An 8331-nucleotide genomic window follows, 5' to 3' on the forward strand; every position below is an offset into this window, starting at 1 on the left:
TACACATATATATACACACACACACGCATATACACACACATATACACACACACACACACATATATATATATACATATATATACACACACACACATATATATATACATACACACACACACATATATATATACACATGTATATATACACATGTATATATACACACATAGTTATGAAGGAAAACTTGGATCTTGTAAATTTTCCAAAGTTCTCTCCCCACTCTTTGGAAAAGATTTCCCCCACAAATTACTTTATAATCGTAATGAATGCCAGTTGAAATTTCATTGAAAAAAACCCTCCATTTTTCTGAAAGTTATGAGGGAAAAACTCGGATCTTGTGAATTTTCCGAAGTCCTCTCCCCACCCTCCCGTTGCTTTCCGCGCTTTTTTTTTTTCATATTCGTTTCCTACTCATTGTTTTACACCCATTCCAGTATTTTTTTTTTCGATTTTCATTTTCGGGTCAAGATGTAAACATTAACCAAATATTTTCGTCGCTTCGAAACCGCGACCTGTTCACAGACAAAACTTGTTGCATCACATTTAATCATTATGTCAAGTACGGGAGACAACATCGGACACTTTTCGTTCTTATTAGACCTCTTCAACAAAACATACGTTTCACAGTACTTACCGATATCTTAATGAAAGAACGACTGAGTAGATAGATATACAATTAGTATCCAGACAGGAACATAAAAGATGGCGTATTAAAAAAAAATCCAACCACGAAAGGTGATAAAAGATATTTGGTAAAGGTTTCCTCTGTTTATATAAATCTGGCAAGTCCACTGTAAATTTTTATTAAGTTTCAATGTACAGCCTTCCATAGGTTCCGTCTCTGTCCAATCAGAACAATCGTCTTGTTCGCTGCATATGGCGCTTGCTTCAAACATCGACCATCGACCTATTGCAATATAACCGACTAAAAGTATTCGTATTTCTACATTTTTCTTTCTAAAATTCATTCAGCTCTACTAAGATGGCATAATTATAAGTTCCTGGGATTGTTGATACCTTCATAACTTATTTTGTCTCTCTGAAATATCCGGGCTACTTTATCGATGATGTGAAAAACATTAAACAACATAAAAAAAATACTCAGGTAACAAAACAAAGCCAGGTATGTGTTCACCCTAACTCTATATTAACAATCCAAGTAACAAAACTAAATCAGGTTTGTGAACCTAACCATACATTCACAATGTTCTCTCTCTCTCTCTCTCTCTCTCTCTCTCTCTCTCTATATATATATATATATATATATATATATGCTTTATTTAAAGCAGCAGAAAATTCAACAAAACCTGTTACTCTGAGTTTCCCGTTGCCGTTCATCGGACAGTTTTTGCTAGTTTCTAGCAAAAACTGTCCGACGAACGGCAACGGGAAACTCAGAGTAACAGATTTTGTTGAATTTTCTGCTGCTTTAAATAAAGCATATTACTCTACCACTGGTATTTGAGTACTCTTTTTTCCACCTTGTTTCACATTTATGTGTTTACTCCGGTATATATATATATCCAGGTAGTGCCCCAGCGTGACCGCAGTCTAATGAGTGAAACAAGTAAAAGGTAAACGATATATATACATACACACGCACATTTATATGTGCATACATATACATACACGCCTATATATATAGGTTCAAAATCGTACATAAAGAACACAAAAAGCAAAACAGACAGGTGAGGCAACAACAATCAAGGTGTATTAGTTTGACTAATATATATATATATATATATAATTGTGTGCTCCGAGGCAAGTTGTGACTTGATAATAACTTCTATGGTCTTTATTATATATCTGTTCTACACAAACCGTATAATTTGTATATATGGCCAAATTGTTAATCCCAAAATCAAACATTTCCGTTGAGTTATAAGTATATCGTCTTTATTTTTGTATTGCACCTTCATTTCAAATCATAGATTTATTTACAAAAGATTATTTTTTTGTAAATTAATTTGTAATTAAAACGGAAATCAAGAAATAATCAAAAATACGGATGGAAACACCCTTAAACTGCAAGCCAAGGGAAACTGGTGTTCCCCTCGAAAAGTTTTGTAGACTCACAACATTTGTATTTACTTATATTTGAGTACAATTGAGATTGATGTGAGAGACTTTGCCATAAACCGTTAATCATTTGATCTAAGTAATCATGTTATTGGAAAGGCATTAACACAATTCCTTACTTTATAAATATTAGATTTCTGCAAGAAATTATTTATGCTCCAGGTCTTTGTTTATTTTTATATTATTCTGTTATTATCGGTTGCGAGATGTCCAGTTTTCAAACAATAAACACTTCTACAACAGTAACTACCTGCCTGTAGGTGCTAGAAATAACTGCCAATCAATCTGCCGATCAGTTTAACTCTTCCACCTGGTCTTTCAATGGCTTTCTCGGACAGTTTGCTATAAATTCATCGTATGTAATTTTATCAATTGGTAAGTACATCGCACACTAATCACATTACCCGGTATTTCTTTACATTACAAGGTACAAGGTAATCTCAGTGAAAACCAATATATCGCCAACAAATCCAGTGTTACTCTCTTATCATCATCTTTATCATTTAGCGTCCACTTTCCACGCTGGTATGGGTTAATCAAGGGGTTCTCAACCATTAAAAAAAAAAAATTAATCTATGGACCCCTTTGGTTATCATATTATTCTGGTGGACATCCATAACCATTTGGTGTTTAAAAAGTTTTATAGATATTTCTTTCAAAATTTCTGTTTTGTTTTTCACACATTCGCTGGTGTAGGTTGAATTATGTAGACTGTTAGAGAAATAATCCTAGCTGTTTCTTGCGATACATACCAATACATCCATCTGAAGCAAAATTTTTTTAGGTGCCATTAAAATACTATTGTGGATCTCCAATTTACTATTTTGTTGCATAGACCCCCTCCCAAAATCTTATATGGACCCTCAGGGGCCATCTGGTCTCTGGTTGAGAACCACTGGGTTAGACGGTTTGACTGGAGCTGGTAAGCCAGAGAGCTGTACCAGGTTCCAGTCTGATTTTGTCTTTGTTTCTACAGATGGATGCCCTTCCTACACTCCATGAGTATAGTTGGTGCCTTTTATGTGTCACCATCCGCAACTACGATTTCACTTGGCTTGATGAATCTTCTGAAACATAACAAATTGCCATAGGTCTTGATCACTTGTCATCACCTCCATAAGACCCAACATTAGAAGATCATGTTTCACCACCTCATCCCATGTCTTCCTGGATCTACCTCACCCACAGGTTCCCTCCACAGTTAGAGATCAGCACTTATTTACGCAGCTGTCCATATCCATTACATGATCATTCATCTCTCTTGCACACCAAATATGATGCCTCTTATGCCCAATTTTTCTCTCAAGATGCTTACACTCTGTTGTACATGCACACTGACATTATACATCCAGTGAAGCATACCAACTTCGTCTTTTTCATCTTTCGCATGTCCTCTGCAGCCACAGCCCATGTGTCACTCACTGCTGGGTAGCATGACTGTTCGCACACAGGAATCATACAGTCAAGAGGGAGACAAAATACATTGTTCAACATTGTTTAAATTTTGCATCTGCATAATAAATGCTTCCCTTCTCATCAACAATAGAAAAGAAATTCAAAGATAGGAAAATGTTATTCTACTATTTGGAATTTTTTTAAAGAAATTTTGAAACACTGGAGTTATCATGAAATGATTTATTTATTGAACAATAAATCTGATGTAGAAATCCACATCACAAAATCAAATAAGATAGATGCAGGCATGGCTATGTGGCTAAGATGTTGCTTCCCAATCACATGCTTTCAAGTTCAATCCCTCTGTATAGCACTTTGGGCAACCGTCTACTATAGCCTCAGGCGCTATAAATAAGTCATGTGAGTGGATTTGGCAGATGAAAACTGAAAGAAGTCTGTTGTACATGTATGTGTATATGTGTGTGTATGATTATGTCTCCCAGTAATTGTAAAGAAGTGTCACTGTTATACAAGTGGTATCCTATTTTCTATATTTCATGAAAACACGTTTGGTCATGGTGAAGTATAACCTGCTTGGAATCAAGTGGGGGATTAGCTACTTGAAGAGCATCCAGCTATAAAAAATGCATCCCAATAAGCACAGAAAAGTAGACATTAAAAAAATGCAGTTCCTGATGAAGATGATGGTAATACAGTATAAAATTCAGTGCTTCATCAAGAATGATGCAAACTCATGAAACACCTGGTTGATTAAAGGACTGGTTCTGGTGATAGGCATTTCTTGGAAAGACTCATGCACCTCAGCGAAACTGAGTCTTGGTAGTGTTATATTTATATATATAGTGTTATATATATCACACTTAAAGTTTGCATCACCAGTCTGGAACTCCTATCTTGCTCAGCATATCAATCTCCTGGAAACTAATTAGTAAAGTGCAACCAAACGAATACCTTCCATCAAGCATCTACCTTACTCTGAACATCTTACTTCCCTAGGCATGGACACAATAAAGCTCCGATGTCTGTCAACTTATTTGATAGACACCCACAAGATTATCCACTATCTTTCCAACAACAATCTTGGGCACCTGTTTGAATTCCATATGTCTAACACTCGTGGACATGCTTACAAAATCCAAAAAACAGTACAGCACCCATGATTTTCGAAAACATTTTTTCTCACTCAGAATTGCTGAAGTATGGAATAAACTAACCACATCAGTTGTTAATTACTGTGACACTACATCCCTCAAAACTTCCATGTTTCCTCAAATTTGCTACCAGCACACCTTATACCACCTCTCCCTTTTTTTTTCTTGAACAATTCATTCACTCTTATCTTTTTTTCAGTCATTAGAGTCCGATCATGCTGGGGCACTGCCTTGAAGAATATTAGTCAAACAAATTGTCTCTAGTTCTTATTTCTTTGTAAAGCCTGGTACTTATTCTATTGGTTTCTTTTGCTGAACTACTAAGTTATGGGGAGGTAAACACCAAAACCAGTTGTCATGCAATGGTGGAGGACAAGCACATACACTAGCATATATATATGCTTCTGACAACTGGACGCTTCTGACAACTGGACGCTTCTAAGGGACAACCTGCTGAAAGCCACTGACCAGATCTGTGGCTGGTGAAAAGTCCCCTCAAGACCCAAAATAACGTGGTGGTGGAACAATATTGTTGACAGGGCTATTAGACAAAAGAAACAGGCTTGGAAGGACTGGAAGAACGGTGGTAGCAGGGAAGTGTATCAGATTGCCAGAAGGGAAGCTAGGAGGCAGGTGTATTTAGCCAGAGGGGAAGCAGATGAGAAAAAATTTGCCAATGTTCTGCGCCGTGAGGATGAAAGACTTGAGATATTTCGTGTTGCAAGACAGTGTGTGAGAGAGAATCGTGACGTGGTAGGAGAGAAATGTGTTCGCAAGGATGACGGTTCACTTGTGCTAAATGAGGATGCAAAGAGAGAGGTTTGGAGATGCCACTATGAAAGGTTGCTGAATGAGGAAAATGAAAGGGATAAAGAGAGTCTGCCGAATGTTGACCCAACAGAGGGACCAGCAATCCGAGTTGACAGTTCCTTAGTAGTTAAGGCAACTAGAAGCATGAAAACAGGGAAAGCCCCAGGCCCATCAGGAATTACTGCAGAGATGCTCAAAATATCTGGTAGTGTAGGCTATAGCCTAGTCACCCGTATAGTTAACCAGGTGATACACGAAGGAGTCATTCCCAATGACTGGTGTAGCAGCATAATAGTCAACTGCTACAAAGGTAAAGGTGACGTCCTAGATACAAATAACTACAGGGGTATCAAGCTGCTGGATCAGGTAATGAAGGTTATGGAGAGGGTTATAGCCCAACTAATTAGAGAGAGAGTTAGCTTAGATGAGATGCAGTTTGGGTTCGTGCCAGGGAAAAGTACTACTGATGCTATATTCCTGGTAAGACAGCTGCAGGAGAAATACCTAGCCAAAGATAAGCCCCTGTACCTGGCTTTTGTTGACATGGAGAAAGCCTTTGACAAGGTCCCCCAATCCCTTATCTGGTGGTCAATGAGGAAACTAGGGATAGATGAATGGTTAGTGAGAGCTGTGTGAGCCATGTACAGAGACGCTGCTAGTAAGGTGAGGGTTGGCACCGAGTACAGTGAAGAATTCCGGGTGGAGGTTGGGGTCCACTAAGGCTCAGTCCTCAGTCCCTTCCTATTTATCATAGTCCTCCAGGCAATAACGGAGGAATTCAAGACAGGTTGCTCCTGGGAGCTCCTCTATGATGATGACCTTGCTCTAATTGCTGAGTCACTATCAGAACTGGAGGAGAAGTTTCAGGTGTGGAAGCAAGGATTAGAATCGAAGGGCCTTAGAATCAACCTAGCCAAAACCCAAGTCCTAATAAGTAGGAAGGTAGACCAATCACAAACGCCTTCAGGTAGATGGCCCTGCTTGATCTGTAAAAAAGGTGTAGGTAGAAACTCTATAAGGTGCACCAAGTGTAAGCTATGGACACATAAGAGGTGCAGCAATGTCAAAGGAAGGCTAACTAGGAAAATAGTTTTTGTCTGTGGCAGATGCTCAGGAGCAATAAACACTGAAAATGTGCAGAGACCAACTTCTACCACGTTCCAGGGAGAAAAACTAGAAGTAGTTGATAGCTTCTGCTACCTAGGTGACCAAGTCAGTGGGTGTGCTGAAAGTGTAACTGCTAGAGTAAGAATAGCCTGGGCAAAATTCAGAGAGCTCTTACCCCTGCCGGTGACAAAAGGCCTCTCACTCAGAGTAAAAGGCAGACAGTATGATGCATGTGTACGAACAGCCATGCTACATGGTAGTGAAACATGGGCTGTGACTGCTGAGGATATGCGTAAGCTCGCAAGAAATGAAGCCAGTATGCTCCGATGGATGTGTAATGTCAGTGTTCATAATCGACAGAGTGTAAGTACCTTGAGAGAAAAGTTGGACCTAAGAAGCATCAGTTGTGGTATGCAAGAGAGACGTTTGCGCTGGTATGGTCATGTGACGAGAATGGCTGAAGATAGTTGTGTGCAAAAGTGCCACACCCTAGCGGTTGAGGGAACCTGTGGAAGAGGTAGACCCAGGAAAACCTGGGATGAGGTGGTGAAGCACGACCTTCGAACTTTAGGTCTCACCAAGGAAATGACTAGAGACCGAGACCTATGGAAGTATGCTGTGCGTGAGAAGACCCTGCAAGACTAGTGAGACCATAACCCGTGGCCTCTATCTGGTATGTAGCCAGTCGACTTATACATACCTTTCCTTCTTGGGACACAAAACTCCACTTGTGAAGACCCGTTGAGGCAAGTGAAAATCAGAATCAAACCAAATCAAATTAGATATCAGAAGGCAGCACCAAAATCGAAGTTGATCAACATCAATGGAAATTGCAGCTGTGATACCAGTGCCGGTGACAAGTAAGCGAACCATCCGATCGTGGCCATTGCCAGCTCCGCCCCGACTGGCCTCCGTGCTGGTGGCACGTAAAAAGCACCATCCGTTCGTGGCCGTTGCCAACCTCGCCTGGCCCTGGTGCTGGTGGCACGTAAAAAGCACCATCCGTCCGTGGCCGCTTGCCAGCTCTGTCTGGCACCTGTGCGGGTGGCACGTAAAAAGCACCCACTACACTCACAGAGTGGTTGGCGTTAGGAAGGGCATCCAGCTGTAGAAACACTGCCAGATCAGACTGGGCCTGATGCAGCCTTCTGGCTTCACAGACCCCAGTTGAACCGTCCAACCCATGCTAGCATGGAAAGCGGACGCTAAATGATGATATATATATATATATATATATATGTACCGCTAAATCCTTTGCATCATGTTTTTATTTTGATAAATATACTCTATCACCTACACCAGTAAATGTCATACACAGGTGCTTACAATTATCAAGTATTCACCCTGAATTTTTTTATATATGTATATATATGCTGGTGTATTGAGAGAGAAGTTAGGCACAACAGGAATTAGATGCTGTGTGCAAGAGAGAAGACTGTGCTGGTTTAGTCATGTGATGTGCCAATCTCTCAAAGTAGATAGAACATGTGGAAGTGGGAGATTCAGGAAAACATGGGACAAAGTACTGAAGGACAACATCAGGATGCCGAACCTTTCAGGTGAGATGACAAAAGACCGAGATGCCCGGCATCTTGCTGTACTCAAGAAGACCTGTACTTTGCAGCAAAAGTGTTAAGGCCAGTCCTCCTGATGAAGAAGATTGGCCTGCAAAAGTCCTGTGCTGATGCCACATAAAAAGCACTTGTGCTGGTGCCATGTAACAACACTACTGTGGTATTACGAAGCAACATGCACACTCTGTAAAGTGGTT

The 8331-nt window shown here is 39.9% G+C and overlaps 1 protein-coding gene across 5 annotated transcripts in view; it reads left to right on the top strand.

Moving 5' to 3' along the window:
- The first annotated feature begins 849 nt into the window (after window positions 1-849).
- LOC115216489 (coiled-coil domain-containing protein 61) overlaps window positions 850-8331 on the top strand; it is a 90684-nt gene continuing 83202 nt past the window's right edge. For 2 of the 5 annotated variants that reach the window (XM_029785909.2, XM_036506917.1), the window contains exon 1: window positions 850-1120. The gene's annotated coding sequence lies outside the window, so the exon portion shown is untranslated. The remainder of the gene's footprint in view (window positions 1121-8331) is intronic. The other 3 variants (XM_029785911.2, XM_029785912.2, XM_036506916.1) reach the window with 3 other exon arrangements.

The sequence above is a fragment of the Octopus sinensis genome, linkage group LG10 (assembly GCF_006345805.1).
Source record: "Octopus sinensis linkage group LG10, ASM634580v1, whole genome shotgun sequence".
NCBI classification, from domain to species: domain Eukaryota; kingdom Metazoa; phylum Mollusca; class Cephalopoda; order Octopoda; family Octopodidae; genus Octopus; species Octopus sinensis.